The sequence below is a fragment of the Rutidosis leptorrhynchoides genome, chromosome 9, assembly GCF_046630445.1.
Source record: "Rutidosis leptorrhynchoides isolate AG116_Rl617_1_P2 chromosome 9, CSIRO_AGI_Rlap_v1, whole genome shotgun sequence".
In the NCBI taxonomy this organism is placed as follows: domain Eukaryota; kingdom Viridiplantae; phylum Streptophyta; class Magnoliopsida; order Asterales; family Asteraceae; genus Rutidosis; species Rutidosis leptorrhynchoides.
The window spans coordinates 206237031-206259826 of record NC_092341.1 but is presented as its reverse complement, the minus strand read 5'-3'; the positions used below and the strand labels follow the sequence as shown (position 1 = coordinate 206259826).

General features: G+C 31.2%; 1 non-coding gene across 1 annotated transcript; it reads right to left on the bottom strand.

Moving 5' to 3' along the window:
• Positions 1 to 21897: 21897 nt before the first annotated feature.
• LOC139869488 (small nucleolar RNA R71) lies at positions 21898 to 22006 on the bottom strand. Its single transcript, XR_011766095.1, has one exon. It is a non-coding gene; the product is annotated as a small nucleolar RNA R71 (small nucleolar RNA).
• Between the last annotated feature and the right edge of the window lie 790 nt (positions 22007 to 22796).

Below are 22796 nucleotides of genomic sequence, written 5' to 3'. Positions count from 1 at the left end.
TTTCTGGATAAAACTACTGGAAATGAGAAAAATGGATCTAGTTTCAAAGGATCCTTGGATGGCTTGAAAGTTCTTGAAGCAGAATCATGACACGAAAACAGTTCAAGTAAGATTTTCACTCGAAATAAGATTGTTATAGTTGTAGAAATTGAATCAAAGTTTGAATATGAATATTACCTTGAATTAGAAAGATAACCTACTGTAAATAACAAATGTTCCTTGATCTTGGATGATTACTTGGAATAGATTAAAAGCTTGGAAGTAGACTTGCAAACTTGAAAGTATTCTTGATTTTTATGAAACTATACTTATGGAATTTATGAAGAACACTTAGAACTTGAAGATATAACTTGAGAGAGATCACTTAGATGAAGAAAATTGAAGAATGAAAGTGTTTGTAGGTGTTTTTGGTCGTTAGTATATGGATTAGATATAAAGGATGTGTAATTTTGTTTTCATGTAAATAAGTCATGAATGATTACTAATATTTTTGTAATTTTATGAGATATTTCATGCTAGTTTCCAAATGATGGTTCCCACATGTATTAGGTGACTCACATGGGCTGCTAAGAGCTGATTATTGGAGTATATATACCAATAGTACATATATCTAAAAGCTGTGTATTGTACGAGTACGAATACGGGTGCATACGAGTAGAATTGTTGATGAAACTGAATGAGGATGTAATTGTAAGCATTTTTGTTAAGTAGAAGTACTTTAATATATGTCTTGAAGTCTTTCAAAAGTGTAAGAATACATATCAAAACACAACATGTATATACATTCTAATGGAGTCGTTAGGTCTTCGTTAGTCGTTACATGTAAGTGTTGTTTTGAAACCTTTAAGTTAACGATCTCAATTAATGTTGTTAACCCAATGTTTATTATATCAAATGAGATGTTAAATTATTATATTATCATGATATTATGATGTATGAATATCTTTTAATATGATATATACATTAAAATATTGTTACAACGATAATCGTTACATATAAGTCTCGTTTCGTAATTCTTGAGTTAGTAGTCTTGTTTTTACATATGTAGTTCATTGTTAACACACTTAATGATATTTTTAAATATTATTTTATCATGTTAAATATAGTGTATCAATATCTTAATATGATACATATATATTTAGTAGACGTTATCATAACGATAATCGTTATATATATCATTTTGAGTTTCTTAACTTAGTAATCTCATTTCTTATGTATATCACATATTGTTAATATACTTAGTAAGATACTTACTCATCATAATCTCATGTCAAGATATTTGTGGGATACAAATATTGGAAGACCCGCCCTCAAGATTTACTAAATGGAGCCTTTGTGGTTGATCACATGTAATCTTGAGTAAAGGGGAATATCATTGTATCCTCGAACCTGAGATACATATTGGGTTCGGATATTTACCGAGTATCGTGCCTTGATTCTTTCCTTCGCTATTCTGAAATATGGTAGTTCACAAGGGAGAGCTCAGGCATAATGCAAGGTACATATTTATGACGTATGTAGTCAAGATGGAATTTGTCCCTCTTATTCGTTGAGAGTCAGATGTCTAATGCCTGATAAATTTAAATCTAAAAGAGAGTGATCACTCTGTATCTCTTGGATTTAACATGACATCTAGGACGAAAGGATATAATGAAAGATTCACCTATTCATATTCGAGATGGGAACTCGAAAAGGATGATGTTATTGAATGGCACAAAGTCATAACATATTAGGGTATGTCTATATATACCACAACATGTAGTTTTTACAATTTTGTAACGTTTTTGAATCGCCGGTCAACTTGGGTGATCAATTGTCTATATGAAACTTATTTCATTTAATCAAGTCTTAAAAAGTTTGATTGCTTAATACGTTGGAAACATTTAGTCATGTAAATATCAATCTCAATTAATATATATAAATATGGAAAAGTTTGGGTCACTACACAATGGTTGGAGGTGTGGTTGTCAAGCGAGAGGTCATGGGTTCGAGTCCGGATAATGGCATAATTTTTTTTATAAACGCCCATTCATTTAAGGTAGTCATATTATTATTATTATTATTATTATTATTATTATTATTATTATTATTATTATTATTATTATTATTATTATTATTATTATTATTATTATTATTATTATTATTATTAAAATTATCGTTTTAATTATTTAAAAGTATCATTATTATTAAAATTATTATTTTTACTAAAATTATCATTTTATTATCATTAAAACTATCATTATTATTATTATTAGAATTATCATTATTTTTATCATTATTATTTTTATTATTATCATTATTATTATTATTATTATTATTATTATCATTAATTATTATTATATTACAAAAAATAAAATTTTTTTTACATAAAATATACTTATTACATATACTATAATTATATTAATACTTCATATAACTATATATCAAACATATTAACATCTGTATATAAATATTCATATATAACAAATTAGGTATTTTTAATATAAAACTAATTATATATAGATATAAATATAACTATATAAATATTAATCATTTTAAATATATACACAAATTAAATATATATAAAATATATTAACTTAAGATATAATATATGAATTTATTCAATTACGACTATATGTGTTAATATATATATATATAAATGATATAGGTTCGTTAATCCGAGGCCAATCCTGCACTTGTTCAGTTCCATCGTATGCATATTTTTACTACAAAATATCGTATTGTGAGTTTCATTTGCTCCCTTTTTAAATGCTTTTGCAATATATATTTTTGGGACTGAGAATACATGCGCTGCTTTTATAACTTTTTTACGAAATAGACACAAGTACTTGAAACTACATTCTATGGTTGAATTATTATACCGGAAATCACCCTTTTTAGCTTGGTAGCCTAAGAATTTGGGAACATACCCCCAAATTGACGCGAATCCTGAAGATAGATCTATGGACTTTGACACGTCCCATCTAGGTTATGGATGCTTTAGTACTTCAATTTTTATATACAGATGAGTGTACCTGTATATTTGGGGATATTCTAGATGCATTTGTTAATGTTAGTTACCAGGTGTTCACCATATGAATGATTTTTGCCGATAAGTGTTCCTGCAGTTAACTATGAAAATGAAATCTTGTGGTCTATTAAAACTATGGAATGATTGGTTACGATAAACTAATGAACTCACCAACCTTTTGGTTGACACTTTTAAGCATGTTTATTCTCAGGTATTAAAGAAACCTTCCGCTATGCATTTGCTCATTTTAAAGATATACTTGGAGTCATTCATGGCATATTTCAAAAGACGTTGAATTCGAGTCGTTGAAGTCAACAAGATTATTATTAAGACATTTATAGTTTGGATATATTGGGAAATGGTATGCATATTGTCAATTATCGTTGTAATGAAAGTTGTCTTTTAAAAACGAATGCAATGTTTGTAAAATGTATCATATAGTGGTCAAATATCTTGCAATATAACCATATGTTATTGTATTCATCCTTATGGATTAGGACGGGTTGCTTCATGTGGTATCAGAGCTGGTTTAAGCTGTCTCATCGGCTTAACGTAGAGGGGGTTTTCACAGTGTTACCTGTGACGAAGCATTGGCTCTTACTCTTCGCGGTCCGATTATGGTTGGCTTTGCCGAGTGGTAGGGCTGTAAAATCAGTGTTTGAGGTACGCTCAGTGGTCACTAGGCGGTTAGGTGGGAAGGCACTGAGTGGGATGCGTCCCTACTAACTTCACGTGGTATCAGAGCAGTGGTCTTAGCGAACCAGGTCTTGCATTAGTGTATTTAACTGATAGATATTAAGATGCATTAATGAGTCTGGACTTCGACCTTAGCTGCATGTTAAAAAGTTTTGCTTATCATTTTTGTCAGAAATTACATGCTTATCATTCTTAGTCTAGACACATCTTACTGCATTGATTGCATTAATAGTGTATAGACAAAATTCATATCTTAGCGTATCTGCTAATCCATATCTTAGCGTATCTGTTACTGTAGACTTTGCCTGACATATTTCGTAAATTCCTCCGTAATCTATGAAATCTTTTGTTCTATATATATAGATATTCTACATAATTAGAATACCATCCGATAGCCGAAAATCATTTCATATAGAAAAATTCTTTATTTAACGTACGAAATGGAACTCGTCACTAGTTCAATTTCCTGGGATTCCGATATGGAGTTTCACTCGGGCTCCGAAAGCAGTGTGACCGGAATGGATCAACCAATAAGCCATCATCTATTCTGGATGAATTGGGGATGGGTTCGTAACCTACTTAATCACTGGAGATAAGAAGAAGGTGATCCCTTCCATCTACCACATTGCCCTCTTGGTGAAGAACCTGAAGCATTTACCGGCGAACCTGTTCGAGACACCATTTTCTCTCTCATTTCTAGAGTATCTCATCACGATTATATACTATCTCAAATTCTAGATCTTATTCACCCGCTCGTCCGAACCACCGATCATTCCGGTGTACTAGAAGAAGTCACCGAGCTTCGCACTAGAGTGGTGGCTTTGGAGAATATGATACAGAACTTACAAGCATCACAAGCCCCATAAATGCCAACTATACCACTGACAACAACACCAACAGTACCATTACCACCAACAACAACATTCGCATCCCACACCTCGACATCACAATCTGTACCTCGAGCATCAACGTTGTACGCACCATAGATACCAAGGAGTACTAATAAAAATTAACGATGAAGTATTGATTCATAACTTCATTGGAGAACTATTAGGCGGCAATTATGTAATCTCTAAAGTCTTAGAGATTATGTATTCTACATATCTGTTCTACATCGATTATGTTTGTTCTACATAATCGTTCTATATCATTTATCTTCACTGAACTTGGTGATTATGTAAACTCTAAAGTCTTAGAGATTCTAGCTCAAACCGAAAAGCAAATGAGATTAATATCATATTAACTCATTAAATCCATGATTACATTTGAAGAAAATATATATGTATATATGTTTTCCTAAATATTGTAATTAAAAATTCTTTTGTACAAACTGTTAATGGTGAAAATATTTTAACGGGTGGGTAATACCCGAGGAATATTTAAATTTCACATTAATAAGTTACACTGTACATTCTTCCAATCTGATTTAACAGTCATTTACTATCCTGCTTACATCCACAGATATACGTATCCGTTCACCGCAGAATAATCATTTTTATTCAATTTCATATTTAGATTTTGACCTATCAGAATCCAACAAGTGGCATAATAAAGAAAACATTGGACAAAATAAAATTTGTTAGAAACAAATAAATTAACTATGAGAAATTCTGTTAAGAATCCACGCTAATAAAATCCTAGCTAACTGTTCCTAGCTAACTGTTAATTCCTTATTACATTTATTTATCGCAATTTATTTATCGCAATTTTAATTCTCTCAATTTTATTTATCGTCATTTAATTTCTTTATTTATTTTACACACTTTAAATATCTTCGGATAAATATGGACGCATATACAATGTTTTGACATATCATATCGACGTCATCTATATATATTATTTGGAATAACCGTAAGTCACTCTATATCGCGGTAATGCTCGAGTTAGCATATAAAGGGTCGAGGTTGATTCTAAAATAATATATATACTTTGAGTTCTGATCGAGTCTGAGACATGTATACAATGGTCATGATATGTATTAATTAATTCGAATATTATATATTAAACTACATATAAATTAGTGAAGTACTAACTATAGACTACTAACATTGGACAATTAAAAAGAATTAAAATATTGATTATAACATATGAAACTAAACATTTCTTCAAGTTTGCCACTTGATTTCATCGTAAACCTCATTTGTATCTTGACGATTACAATCCGCGTTCAAACCTTTCATGATTCTTGAAAAAACCTCAATCGAGAGGATGAACCAACCGCACTTCATCTACGAGAAGAAAGTTTTAAGCTATAATCATGCACCTGGAAAACTCTCAGAAACTAAGTAAAAGTTTAACACGAATCCGTATCAGATCCTGTAAGTATTATTATTACCCAAAATAACTTGGTAATCCCTTTCAAAGTAGCAATTTTGTCACAGTTCCAACAAGACAACTTCGAATTTTCCTCCAGAGTAACTCTATTATAACCCTGATATATCCGATTACCCTTTCCATCATTATTACCGGGGAACCTTTTATATTCCGCCACATTAGAAGTAAACTTACCAACAACTTCATTGATCTTGGACTTTTCGAAAAATCATTATATTCATTGAAACCCTATCATGTACTCATTTACATCTTGTAACAATAATTTCCATACCAACTACTGGAAATTAGCAATCAGTATTTCGAATCTCGCAGTGTTTCTACATCAACAGTTATATGTATACATATAACATTTATCTTATAGAATTATGATCTTCCATTCTGAAATTCGGAATAGCACTTCAGCCTACGAATCAGTATTATGAAGTTTTGAAAAAGCTAATAAAGTAGCAAGTACTGTAGACATCATTAACAGTCAACAGTTTAATGATAAAGAATAGTAGGTTGGAAAAGCTCAAACGAAAGTTTGGTACTGAAAAAAAAAAATTGAGCAAACCATGAAAGAGGCTGTGGACAAATCACAAAGACTAAACCCGCCTTCAAAGAATCCAAATGATTCAGTAACTGCTGAAGTCATTAAGAAATACCTTACTCCTGACTATAAACCTTTACGGACAAATCTTCTTCATCATTCTTAAATATTAGAAATTCTAAGATATCATCATGTTTTTCATTATAAATATCCTCTATATTTCTGAAGATAATTTCATAACTATTCTTATTTGAAATCATTTATCTCTTCACGCTATCGGTGTTACATCATAAAAGAAACTGTTTTAGTTTCTAAATTCTGAAACCTTCGAGTTTAAAGTATGAACGTTTTTGAAGTAGTGTAAGGAATTGAAGCATGAGTTAGTATAATATAATGACACTTGATCAACGTGATTATATTACAGTAAGTCATGCTGAGTTTCTAATGGAACATGATGATTCACATACCCTACTGTCATCATGTGCCATGTTACACGACTCTTATATTCTATCTAATCTCCAAACATATTGAGAACATATCTTCCTGATAGTTCCATCTTTTCTCGTGACTTCTGGTAATTTGATAAGTCAGATCGAGCTATCACAATTTCTTTCTTAGAACATTAGTCATGTTCATTTGAAACTTCATACCTACGAATTCTGGACTATTACTCGCTGTATTTAAGGACGAAAAGAGAAAACAAGAACATGAAGCTTCGAAAAATAAATAAGAATATAAATCACAGCAAATTGGAGAGATCATTAACCGTGGAATTCAATAATTATGGAAAGACAGATGCAAGGAAGGATTATGAAAACCACCACCTCAAGAGCGAAGTAGAAGTAAACAGATTCCTCTGGTGGGAGTTGGAATAGAAGGATGATTGTTGCGATAGTCAAGAAAATGTCAAGGATTAGAACTGGATTAAGCATTTCCTTAATATTTGAAAGTATAAGAATTGCGGATGAAAGTATAGGAATGGTGAAAATAATGGAATGGAAGAGAATAATTTATTTAATTTATAGTAGAAATATCCGACAGTACAATCAAGACAGGTTAATGCATTTAATCAAAGAAGATCCTAACTTCCTTAATTTCTGAAGAATCAAATCTTATTACGAAGATTTTCTCTAAATCCCTTGAACTCCAGAAATCAACCCTATCTACGTCAAAAGTTATGACGAAACTTTATTTTCTTATTTCACTCTTTTGTGATAGCTTCACTCGTACTCTTCACATAAATGAATTGTTTTATCTATATTACTCTATGGTAATAAAACTCTATCTATTAACTCATATTTGTCATGAAAACATTCTTATTATTAGCCATGACGACCTCGATCAAATTTCGAGGACGAAATTTCTTTAACGGGTAGGTACTGTGACAACACGGAAATTTCCGACCAAATTTAAACTTAATCTTTATATGATTTCGACACGATAAGCAAAGTCTGAAATATTGAGTTTCAAAATTTTTGAACTGTTTCATGAAATCATTTGACCTTTGACTATTCCCGACGATTCACAAACAATTAATTGTAAATAGATATGTGTGTATATATATAAATGGTAATTGGAAATATAATTTGAAATATAATATGTTATTGCTATTCAAATTAACTACATAAAATAAAATAAAAATAGGATATCATAATAATTATTATTCAAAATATTACTATATATAAATATAGTATTATTAAAAATAAATATTAATGATTGTAATACTCGTTGGACGTTTCGATTATTATTTAGAGAAGTTTAATTTGAACTTAAGTGATTTTAAAATAAACGGTGATCCGAAAACGAGTTATACAAGTTATAGACTTATTAAAAATATATTTAGAAACTACTTGTTGAATTTTAAAACTTTTTATATTTTACTTGGGGGTTGGGAGTGAATAATTAATGTAATTTTTATTTAATAGTTAATGACCGAATTTTATACCATAATGACTGAAATAATTAAAGAAACTTAATATAAAAATTTGGTATTTTTCTGAAGACTTTTTACTCGTTACTGTTTAGCAATAGAGCACGAAATCCATTCCAGGAAATACATGTCGACAGATAAAATAAAATTGAGGTGGCTAATCTTTTCGATTACTGTTTAACCCAACACTTGGTGCTCCTGCTTGTTTTGTGAGGTTTCGGCAACCACCAATCATGACCACCATCCACCACCAGCCCACCTTCCATCTTCAAATCATCACCTTCACCACCTCAATCAAACACCTTCACCATCGAATACCCATGAAACCATCACCGAACCATTATTTTTTTGTGTGTTTACTACTACAAAATTGAAATTTATTAGTGTTGTGTTGCTTACTGTTTCCCTTCCAATCTGCCGTTCGAAACAGACCTCAAGGTCACCACCAAACATTCATCTTTTACGATCAAAAACAACCTTCTTTATTACCGTTTTACTACTGTTACACATCCCTATTTCGATGTGTTGTGCAGACGAGAACCACCACAAACCACCATCGCCACCACTACTTTGCAGCTGCTGTTTCTTGTTCGTTCAAACACCAAAAACATCGAACCCAGCATTGTTATTACTGTTTAAACTGCACTACATCTGCTTTCTATTTTCCTGTTTATTCAACACCCAAACACAAACCAAACGTGGTATGCTGCTACTCGTTCTTTCTGTTTATGTTTTCTGTAACAGTAGCACGAAGAATGATGATGATGCTTAATGATGGAGAAAGATGATGAAGAAGGTGAACAGTGTAATCAATGATGTTACTGTTACGATGAACAAAATGATGGGGAATGGTGAGGACTGGAGAACGAGGATGATGAGATGAAGATAACCGTAAAAGATGAAGCTAGATGATGATACGGATAAGATAAAGATTATATCCGATAATGAAGGTTGATGTTTATTATGATCATGATGATGATGATCGATTATAACAAGTATGATGATGATGATGATAATGATTAAGGGAAATGATAACAGATTCGTAAATGTTAGGAATTTAATCGTGCGAGTTATTACATAAACAAACCAGCGGTTCAATGGTTGGAGGTGTGGTTGTCAAGCGAGAGGTCATGGGTTTGAGTCCGGACAATGGCATAATTTTTTTTATAAACGCCCATTCATTTGAGGTAGTCATATTATTAGTATTATTATTATTATTATTATTATTATTATTATTATTATTATTATTATTATTATTATTATTATCATTTTAATTATTTAAAAGTATCATTATTATTAAAATTATCATTTTTACTAAAATTATCATTTTATTATCATTAAAACTATTAGTATTATTATTATTATTATTTTTAAAATTATCATTATTTTTATCATTATTATTTTTATTATTATCATTTTTATTATTATCATTATTATTATATTACAACAAATAAAATTTTTGTACATAAAATATATTTATTACATATACTATAATTATATTAATATTTCATATAACTATATATCAAACATATTAACATTTGTATATAAATATTCATATATAACAAATTAGGTATTTTTAATATAAAACTAATTATATATAGATATTAATATAACTATATAAATATTAATCATTTTAAATATATACAAAAATTAAATATATATAAAATATATTAACTTAAGATATAATATATGAATTTGTTCAATTACGACTATATGTGTAAATATATATAAATGATATAGGTTCGTAAATCCGAGGCCAACCCTGCACTTGTTCAGTTCCATCGTATGCATATTTTTACTACAAAATATTGTATTGTGAGTTTCATTTGCTCCCTTTTTAAATGCTTTTCCAATATATATTTTTGGGACTGAGAATACATGCGCTATTTTTATAAATGTTTTACGAAACAGACACAAGTACTTGAAACTACATTCTATGGTTGAATTATTATGCCGGATATCACCCTTTTTAGCTTGGTAGCCTAAGAATTTGGGAACAGACCCCCAAATTGACGTGAATCCTGAAAATAGATCTATGGACTTAAAAAACGTCCCATCCAGGTTATGGATGCTTTAGTACTTCGATTTTTATATACAGATGAGTGTACCTATATATTTGGAGATATTCTAGATGCATTTTTTAATGTCGGTTACCATGTGTTCACCATATGCATGATTTTTGCAGATGAGTGTTCCTACAGCTAACTATGAAAATGAAATCTTGTGGTCTATTAAAACTATGGAATGATTAGTTACGATAAACTAATGAACTCACCAACCTTTTGGTTGACACTTTTAAGCATGTTTATTCTCAGGTATTAAAGAAACCTTCCGCTGTGCATTTACTCATTTTAAAGATATACTTGGAGTCATTCATGGCATATTTCAAAAGATGTTGCATTCGAGTCATTGAAGTCAACAAGATTATTATTAAGACATTTATAGTTTGGATAAATTGGGAAAAGGTATGCATATTGTCAACTATCGTTGTAATGAAAGTTGTCTTTTAAAAACGAATGCAATGTTTGTAAAATGTATCATATAGAGGTCAAATACCTCGCAATGTAACCATATGTTATTGTATTCATTATTATGGATTAGGAAGGGTCACTTCAGCACCCATACCAAGTACATCGCCAGTAACAACCACATACCAATATGAAGTCAACACTCAAACCGAATAAAGACCAAACAAAAGTGAATCCTTACAGATAACACATATCACTTAACATGGTCACAAACGACTCAACGGAGCCAACAAAAGGCGTATCCTCACGATTGGATAACACTCGACATAATATTTGCAAGAAAGCAAACGCACCAAGTGATATGGTATCGTCAAATCGAACTTAAAACCACATTACATACTAACGCACCTATCGACATGGTATCATCAAATTGAACTTAAACCCATATCTCATGCCAACTCATGCCTTGATATGGTATCGGATAATCGATCTTAAACCCATATCTCATTCCACCGCTCTTGCAAATGAGGTATCGTCAAATCGAACTTAACCCTCATTGCATGTACGCTAAGTATGTACACATACTTAGTATAATTCCATTCGACTTGAAATTTCCGCTCACTAGTTACATGTATCAACATCATGACCTAGCAAGACGTCACTTGCATTACTAACATGTACAAAACAACAATTCTCTAAAAGAGATTTCGACACGTCATTCTTTGTCCACGAGGCGTCATTTTGCTCGTCAAACCCGCTCACTTAACTCTCGATGAGTTATCAATGTTACTACCTCGATTAGTAACTTAAATCAAAATCAATAAATACAGTTTCAACCTAAATTGTACTTTACCACCATCCGACCATTTTAGGTCTTGACAATAAATTTCGGATTTACCATGAGCATTATCCGACATTTCATACTAACACTCTTCACGTGGAAGTGAAACTCCCCCACTTGGAATTTTACCTCATAACCATATTGCCAAGATAATAACATCATGTGATAATTACCTTTCTCCAAAATAGGTGACCAGTCACTTCATCAATAGTAGTCCTCAAACTCCTGAGAGTTCATTTTAAACACTAAAAGTTGACGCACACCATCACCCTTTGACGTCATTTAAGTAACTACATAAAGCAAACACGTATACATTTCGCACATCTATGCATTGCTACCCGTAAAGTAGACTTCTCAAACAATTGGGTTCACCCAACCCACCACATCATTTTGCTCCAACCTTGAGCATACGAAGGAATTCATCCTATTCTTCATTATTTCGAATGAAGAGTTAACCATAAATTACGCAAGTCTTAAATCTTGTAACCATTCAATTTTCCATCACTTGTCAATTTTCACTTAGTCACTCATGTACGTAAGGGTTTCTTTCCGGTATCCTAAGTACAATGTAACCACACATCATCGGAGTCGAGTATTACACTCGCAGGTATGAAAGAGGCACCTGACATTGCGTCACATAGACTCCACTACCAACATTCATCGAGGAAAAAGGCTCGACAAACCTTATGACTCACCAAATTACGACATAAAATGACTTACGCACTACCAACAACACCAAAGCCTACTACCATGGCTTGGTAAAAAAAAGTCTTTCACCCGACACTAAGGAATGCTTGGAAGCACCAAGTCTTACGCCCTTCGATTGTCAACCCGACCATCATCATGGGGTAATTCCGTAAGGAATTCTACCCTTCATTACACTACGCACTAACACAATGCATCAAATTGAAACTGTAGGTACATTTCAATAGAGTAATCAAAAAGTACCTGAAACATCGTCGTCAGGTTCTCGTGCATCATCACTAATCATCACCTAGTTGCGCCTCCTGGCATCACCAACCAATTTCGGACACTCTGACTTCTGGTGCCCCTTTTTCTGACAATTAAAACATGTAACCTGGTTGGAAGATGGCTCTGTACAATCTCGAGACAAATGACCCCGTAACCCGCCGTTGTAGCAAGTAGGGAGATAATTTTTGGAGCCATACTTCTTCACATTACCGACAACTTCGGTCACACTTTTACTCTTCTTGTTCGAACGCATCATAGTTTCGAACTTTCGCTTAATAACATCGGAAACACTTGTCTTCGGGGCCTTCGGTTCAAAACCCCGAGCCAACTCAAATAATTCTTCAAAAGACTTAGCCATTCCCCGACTAATCTTACCCTTCAACTCATCGCTTAAAGTACGATAAAAATCTTGCATCAACATTCGGTCATCACTGACATACTTCGGACAAAAATGAGTTTTTGACAAGAAAGTAGACCTGAGAGTAACCAAGTCCATCGAACCTTATCGTAAATCGCGCAACTCGTCCCGGATTTTATTAAGGTCGGACTGAGTTCGGTATTCATCAAAGAACGCCCTTTTAAACTCTTCCCATGACAAGCTCATACATTGTTCTTCACCATACAATTGAATCTTGTCATCCCACCACATCTTGGCTTCTTCACGTAACATACTAGAATCGTATCTTGTTTTCTTCTCGGGAGGACATTCACTAGTACGGAAAGCCCCCTCGATGTCGGAAACCCAACATGTACTCTTCAACGGATCCCTTACCCTATTAAACATAGGAGGTTGAACATCCTTGACGTTCTTGTAATGGAAGTCTCGCCTTCCATGTCCACCGTTACCATCACCTCCTTCACAATGTTTCTAGCTTCGAATGCCTCCTCGATCGCAACATTCATTCGTTCGTTGATTAACTCGGTTACTTGCCCATTAACCGATTCCAGGAAAACCTTTCTAACATGTGACGACCTGGAAATTTCCGATCAAATTTAAACTTAATCTTTATATAATTCCGACACGAGAATCAAAGTCTGTAATATTGAGTCTCAAAGTTTTTGAACTATTTACATGGATGTAATTACCCTTTGACCATTGCCGACGATTCACGAACCATTAATTGTAAATAAATGTGTAGATATTAAAAATTCACTAGTTGTTATTGTTAATATATTATATTACATGATTAGTAAATAAAGATATCAAATTTAATTATAAATTAAAATATAGTTACCAAAGTAATGTTATTGTTACCTTCAATATTGATATCAACATTAATATTTTTAATATCATTATTTTAACATATAAACATGAAAGTTGGTGTATATAAATATTATTATTAATTTTACTATTATCATTAATATAATTAGTATTATTATTATTATTATTATTATTATTATTATTATTATTATTATTATTATTATTATTATTATTATTATTGATATCATTAAAGTAATATTACTAATTAATATTATTACAAATACCATTACTAATATTATTAGTTACTATTATTATTATTATTATCAATAACAATATTATTATTAATAGATTTATATTTATTAAAGATTAATAGCTAGAGTAAATTATAAAAAATAGATATATGTACATGTATCTGCTCAATATTTTTTCTTGCTAACTGTATTAGATTCTGTACTTTATCTCTTATTTTGTGAACAAATTGAAATCAAACACAGAATATAAAACAAATGCAGTTACAGGTCTTTATCTGCTTTTAATTTTTTTAATATTTCGTTTGTACTGGGTGTTTGAAATACCCTTTGTCAACCACCAATCGTGCAAGCGATCAATCAATTATTTTACTGGATCAATTATTCAGATTTCACAGTATACATCCATTTATGTTAATTGATAAAGAGATGGGAATGTTATAGAAACAAAAACAGACATTTTTTTTCTCCTTTATCTCAATACCATGTACGTTCACCTTTTTTTAGCCTAACTTCAATTCTGAACAGAACTTCAAAATGTGTTAATGCCATTGTGTTAGGAATCTTACACATAAAGTATTTGCAAATTTTCAAGGATCAATTCTTCATATCAAGTAAAAATTTACGAGTCAAAGTTTTGGTTTAAAAAAGTCAAATTTTGTTCTTCAATCAAATTCAAGTTCTAGTTAATATGTATGGATCAATTGATGATTCCAGTACATTATATTCATGATTTAAAAGGTATTTCATTTAGACAACAAGGTCTCAAAATGATCCAAACGCAAAATCAATATTTTTTTTCTACCTATACAACTTGTCGAACAGCCCTGCTGTATCAGACATTTTTTTTTTTCAATTAATTTAAAACTTGGTATTAATTTGTTATAATTAATTTGATGTATTTAAGTATTAGTTTTGATGTTGGCATTTTTTTTTTCGATCAGAGGTGAGGGAAAGAAAGTCAGAAACAGAACACTAGTTAAATACTTTTAGGCTGGAGATAATTCAGAAAACACAGAAATAGAGGGATGGCTTGGTGATTTCTTAGTTAAGCTAGAGGTCCTGTGTTCAATTCTCACAGAGAGCAGTTTTATTTTTTTATTTAAACATCAGGCTTAATTAATTCCTGCTGTTGGGCTTATGAAACTACCGTGGGCTGAGATTCATTTACTATGTTCTGTTGGGCCGTGTACTTAGTTGGGCCGAAATCCCATCCTATTATGATGTTGGGCCGTGAAATATAATTAGCAAAATATGGGTAAGATTTATGATGATGATGACGGGTTAAATAGATATTACGTTGCTATTATTACGGAAATACAGAAATGGTGTAGTGGTTCAAAGGTGTTGGTAGTATACGAGAGGTCTCGGGTTCGAGCCCTGCAAGTGACAGTTTTTTTTAGAAGCCTCCTAAGGTAGTTTTAATTTCAAAATAATAATAATTATAATTATTATTATTATAATTATTATTATTATTATTATTATTATTATTATTATTATTATTATTATTATTATTATTATGATTATTATTGTTAGTGTTGTTATTATTGTTATTATTAATGTGATAAAGATTATTATTATTATCACTTGCATAAGTATTAAAATTATTACCATTATTATTATTATTATTACTAATACAAGTAGTAAATAAAATTTATTATTAATACGATTATAATTACAATGATGATATATATTGTTATTACTAAAATTAATATCATTACTAATATGTGTGTTATTATTATTAACATGTATAGGATTATTATTATTATTATTAATGATATCATTCTTATTATTAGTATTATCATTATTAATAAAGTTATTATTATTAGTAACTCATTAATATAAAAACTATCATTTTTAACAAATAAATATTTTTATACAAAATATATTTAGTACATATACTATAACGATATTAATATCTCATATAGCTACATATTAACATTATATAGATAAATATATATTTTTATCATGCTTAAACCCTAAAATAAATTGTTATATTAACTATATAAAATATATAAACTAAATATATTAAATTTATCTATATAACATATGAGATAACAAATATATTATTAATAATAATATATATAAACTTGTTCGGTTACGATATATGTTTTAATATATATACAAATGATATAGGTTTATGAATCCGAGGCCAACCCTGCATTGTTCAATGTCGTTATATATATTTTTACTACAAAATACAGTACTGTGAGTTTCATTTGCCTTTTTACCCTTTATATTTTTTGGGCTTAGAATACATGCGCAATTTTTATAAATGTTTTACGAAATAGACACAAGTAATTGAAACTACATTATATGGGTGAATGATCGAAGCCGAATATGCCTCTTTTGCTTGGTAACCTAAGAATTAGTAAACCGATCTACTAATTGACGTGAATCCTAAAGATAGATCTATTGGGCCTAACGAACCCCATCCAAAGTACCGGATGCTTTAGTACTTCGATGTTGTTTTTATCATGTTCGAAGGATTTCCCGGAATGATAGGGGATATTCTTATATGCATCTTGTTACTGTCGGTTACCAGGTGTTCACCATATGAATGATTATTTTTGTCTCTATGCATGGGACGTATATTTATGAGAAATGGAAATGAAATTCTTGTGGTCTATTAAAATGATGGAAATGAATGATTATGATAAACTAATGAACTCACCAACCTTTTGGCTGACACTTTAAAGCATGCTTATTCTCGGTTATTAAAGAAATCTTCCGCTGTGCATTAGTTCATTTTAAAGATATTACTTGGAATCATTCATGGCATATTTCAAAAGACGTTGCATTCAAGTCGTTGAGTTCAGTAAAGATTATGATTAAGTAAATGACAGATTAGATCATTTATAGATGGATATTACGAAATGGTATGCATGCCTGTCAACTTTTGATGTAATGAAAGATTGTCTTTTAAAACGAATGCAATGTTTGTAAAATGTATCATATAGAGGTCAAATACCTCGCGATGTAATCATATGTTATTGTATTCGTTCTTATGGATTAGGACGGGTTGTCTCATAACATCCTCGAGAAACTCCGCTTTTTGCCATTTAATGATGGCCTCAACCTTAGCCGTGAACTCGGAGTCTTCGCCTTGATCTTCGTTAACTTGTTTGTTCCTCATCGTCATTCTAAGAAATGAACTTGGTTAGGAACGCAACACAAGTAAATTATATACACCACCACGATCCATATTCATAATCATATAATTATGTCACCATTCGCACACCCCATCTAGTTCAATACTTGTTGTACATCACTTGCTTGACTTGGCTTACAACCGTAATAATGGTCGCGAATTATTATTACGCTCACACGCCATGCCGAGCTCATGAATACAACAACCATCTCGCTAGATGTTCAACACGAAACAACATGGTTAGTAGCAACATAATTAACACATAACTAAAACTCGAACCGACCCGAAATCCGACAAGTCCCGCATAATACCACACACAAAAGTCCAAGTCTAGGCGCCAATTTCAAGTCACCTAAATCCCTTAGACCATGCTCTGATACCACTTGAAACGTCCTAACCCGTCATATTTCCGGCCCATAATTATTTTTTTCCCTTTTTAACATATTAATTACGCAACATTAATCCATTTATGTTTCCGAAAACATCATCATTACAATTTTGAGTTTAAACATCTTTAAAACATACAATACATAAATTAAGTTTACAAAACGGGAATACAACCCGAAACCCATTTGACGTATCCAAAATATAGTTCATGACTGATAATGCTAAAAACGAACATATATTTCATAGCATTATCCTTCAAGAAAGACAAGCTTTTGGTTGCAATTGTTCTATTTACAAGTGATATTCGTTTAAATAATAAAAGGTGAAGACAAAAGATAGATTCGACGATTTAAAGACGCAAATGACCAAAACGCTAAAAAGTACAAAGTACAATCCAAGTGGTTCAATTTATTGATGAGAAACTTCTAAAAGTTACAAGAGTACGAGCCGCGTTTCGCAAAGTACAAGATATTAGATCGTACGAAAGAACGTTCGAAAATCCAGAACCGGGACATGAACCAACTGTCAATGTGCAAGTCAACGGACCTAAAATTATAAGTCAACGATGCACAAGAATATAATATAATATATATATATATATTTATATTAAATTATATATATTATATTATATATATTAAAAAATACGAGCATCCCACGTTTTTAATGCATGGTGACCAGTGGAAGGCGGCCATGCGATCGCATGGCCTGGAGGCTTTAAATCCATGCGATCATATGGATCACTATACATGGCCAAGTCCTATAAATAGCAGCGAATTCGACGAGTTTATGTACACCATATTCAATCAATTACTCTCTATCTCTCAATATATATTTATATTTATATTTTATAATTATAATTTTAATATTAAGTTAATAATAATAAGGTTATAGTGGCGAATGTTTTAAGTTTGTAAGTCAAATTTCTGTCCGTGTAACACTACGCGATTAATACTCATTGTAAGTTATGTTCAACCTTTTTAAATTATTGTCTCATAGCTAGGTTATTATTATGTTTATTAAGCCGAATTAATCGTGATGTTGGGCTAAATATTAAGACTGGGTTATTGGGCTTTGGACCATAATTGGTGTTTTTGGAGTTTGGACAAAAGATCGACACTTGTGGAAATTGGACTATGGGCTATTAATGGGCTTTATATTAATTAAATGATATCTCGTTGATTTAATATAGAGATTTATAATTTGACGTATTTATATTTAACCACATACGTTTAACTGGGTACGGTGGGAGGGTTATCTATAAATATTAATAATTATTCATTTGACCGGATACGTGGATGAATTAATAGTCACTGGACTCATTAAAACAGGGGTGGATTACAATCAAGGGTAATTTGTGTAATTGTTAACAAAGTATTAAACCTTGGATTACACGCAGTCGATAACCTAGTGTATTCATTAAACAAAGTATTAAGACCTTGTTACAGTTTGAATCCCCAATTAGTTTGAATATTTGACTTCGGGTATAAGGTTAATTTGGCGAAGACTCTCGCACTTTATAATTATGACCGATGGACTATTATGGACAAAACCAGATGGACATATCGAATAATTCAGGATAAAGGACAATTTACTCATGGTAATAAATTAAAATCAACATGTCAAACATCATGATTACGGAAGTTTAAATAAGCATAATTCCTTTATTTTATATCTCATCGCATTTTTATTTACTGTCATTTTATTTATCGTACTTTAAATTATTTCACTTTTAATTATCGTACTTTTATTTTATCGCAATTTTATTTATCGTCACTTACTTTACGCTTTAAATTAAGTTAATATTTTGCATTAGGACTTAAAATCGACAAACCGGTCATTAAACGGTAAAAACCCCCTTTTATAATAATAATAATACTGCTTATATACAAATATAGTTTAAAATAAATATAGCGTTAAACTTAGCCAGCTCCCTGTGGAATGAACAAGACTTACTAAAAATACACTACTCTACGATTAGGTACTCTGCCTATAAGTGTTGTAGCAAGGTTTAGGTATATCCATTCTATAAATAAATAAATAACTTGTGTAAAATTGTATCGTATTTAATATTATTTCGTAACAAAAATAATAGTATTTCGTACTACACCTCGCAAACATCAAGTATTTTTGGCGCCGCTACCGGGGAACATCACTCCGAAAGCGAAACGCTATATATAAAAAACAATATTAATTTTTAATCTATTTTTGTAAAAAAATATATATAATTGTTTTAAAAAAAACTAATAAATCGTATTTTTATATAAGTTGTATTTAAATTAGTTTCTTTCTATAAATATAAATCAGAAAAAAATTCATATTTTTATTTTTAGTTTTTATAATTTAAGTTTTAATTAATATAAGTTTTGTAATATTAAAAATAGAAAGAAAAAAAATAAAGAAAATAAGTATTCGGGCCCGAAACTGTAGCAGCCCAACAACAAAGGCCTGGTATTCGAAGCCATGCGACCGCATGGATATTAAGACTTCGGATCATGCGATCGTATGATCTGACTTGACAGGTCTGATCCTTAACTTAATCGAATTAGGGTTAGGTTTAATTTATAATTAATTAGTAATTAGGGTTTAATTTAATAATAATTAGTTTTAGTTTTATTATTTAATTTGTAATATTAAGTTTTAATTAGTTTTATTAAATATAAAATTAATACAGTTTTAAAATAATAATATAAAAATAATATTTTTGTAAAATTGTATTTTTATCAACTTAGTTTATTTTTGTATTTTGTATTTTTATTTATAATCTTTTAATTTGTAATTTGTATTTTTATCGTTCGTAATTAGTTCGTAACTTAGTATTTTGCCATAGTTATTTATATTTCGAGTTTTTTAGGCTTTGCCGTAAAATCTCTTAAGTGCTTTTTCTTTAGATTAAGATTTAGGCGCTTTAGAATTTTACGACATCGCTTATCGCTTTAATATTTAATAGATTTTAGTGCCTAATTAAGTTATTGCCGTTTTGGATTTAGAATTTCTTTAAGCTTTAATAACTTTAGACGCAACTTTTAGTCTTAAGTTTTTAGACTTTTAAGTTTCGACGCTCTACTTTCTTATTATTATTTTTCGACGGTTTGTTTTTTGACTTTTTGTTTTTCGACCTCTTATTTTTCGACGCGCTTTTTCTTTCTCATTTCGACGATCTAGTTTTTAGGACATAGAATTTTCTTTTTATCTTCTTTAAATTTCGATGAAAAAAATTATTTTAAACGGTTAAATTGATAGACATCCAAAATTTTCTGGTTCGTAGTAATAGTTGGATTTGTTAGTGGCAAGTTATGGGCTTCCGATTTAAAGGGTCCTGACTACCCGCTGCATTTATTGGCTATTCGAAACGTGGGCAAAATCAGAAAAGTCTATTAATTTGATAACTTATATAATTTTTATCTTTATAAATAATAGGATATTCAGTGAATGCACCGAGCAAAACGTTCACCACCTTTCATACGTTCACCTCCTATAACTCGATCAAGACATCTAGCCAATATCGTCGCCGTTGATTTTTCTTTAGAATCATCATCTAGTCGACCAAGTACTCCAATCAAATTTCCGATAATCTATTTTTTGAATCCGGTCTCACAATTGAGAACCCGAAAGATATTCAGGGACAATTCAGAGATCCTAAACCACTAATCATTCCTCTTGAACCAAAAATCATTCAACCAGAGATTGTCGAGGAAGAAACCATTAAATCAGAATCCTCTAGTGATTCAGATTCAACAAACTCAATCATGGAAAATCAGGAACCTCTAAGTATGGAAGATCGAATGAGGGCTACACGCACTGGCCAAGGTCATGCCATTACTCAACCAGACATTAATGCGCCAGATTATGAAAACAAAGGACAAATCCTACACATGGTAACTAATCAATGCCAATTTAGTGGTACACCAAAAGAAGATCCAAACGAACATCTTTGAACCTTTAATAGGATTTGTACTCTATTCAAAATCAGAGAAGTTGAGGATGAACAGATCTATCTCATGTTATTTCCCTGGACTTTAAAGGGAGAAGCCAAAGATTGGTTAGAATCGTTACCTGAATGGGCGATTGACACATGGGATGTCTTAGTTGAGAAATTTCTTAAAAGATTCTTTCCGGCATCTAAAGCCGTGAGACTTCAAGTGGAGAAATTGTTACGTTCACACAAAAGCAAAATGAAACTTTATATGAAGCGTGGACAAGATTTGAAAAGTTGTTGAGAGGATGTCCTCAACATGGTTTAGACACTTACCAAATAGTACAAATATTCAACCAAGTATGCGACATTTACACGAAAAAACATCGACATAGCAGCTGGTGGTTCCATTATGAAGAAAATCGCAACTGAAGCTTACAAAATTATTGATAATACAGCCTCCTACTCACATGAGTGGCATCAAGAAAAAGACATCGTTAGATCATCTAAAGCGGCTAGAGCCGATTCTAGCCATGACTTTGACTCCATTTCCGCAAAGATAGATGCTTTCAAGAGACGAATGGAAAAGATGACTAAAGATATTCACGCAATACGAATTAGTTGTGAGCAGTGTGGAGGACCACATTTGACAAAAGATTGTCTCAGTATTGAACAAACAATGGAACAAAGAGAGAATGTTTCATACATGAACCAAAGGCCTGGAAATAATTAGCAAAATAATTATCAACCGCCAAGACCAAACTACAATCAAAATCAGAATTATAAACGAAATGTTCCATACAACAATCAACAAGGTCCTAGCAATCAACAATTATCTAAAAATACTTACAACCAGCAAAGACCTATTTATCCAATTAAACCACCACAAACTGATGATAAAAAGCCAAATTTAGAAGATATGATGTCGAAGCTAGTTGAATCTCAAACGCAATTTTTTACATCTCAGAAACAAACTAATGAACAAAATGCTCAAGCATTTAGAAATCAACAAGCTTCTATTCAAAATCTGGAACAAGAAGTGAGCAACCTAGCAAGGTTGATAGGTGAAAGAAAATCGGGGAGTCTACCTAGCGATACAAATGCTAGCCCCCGGAA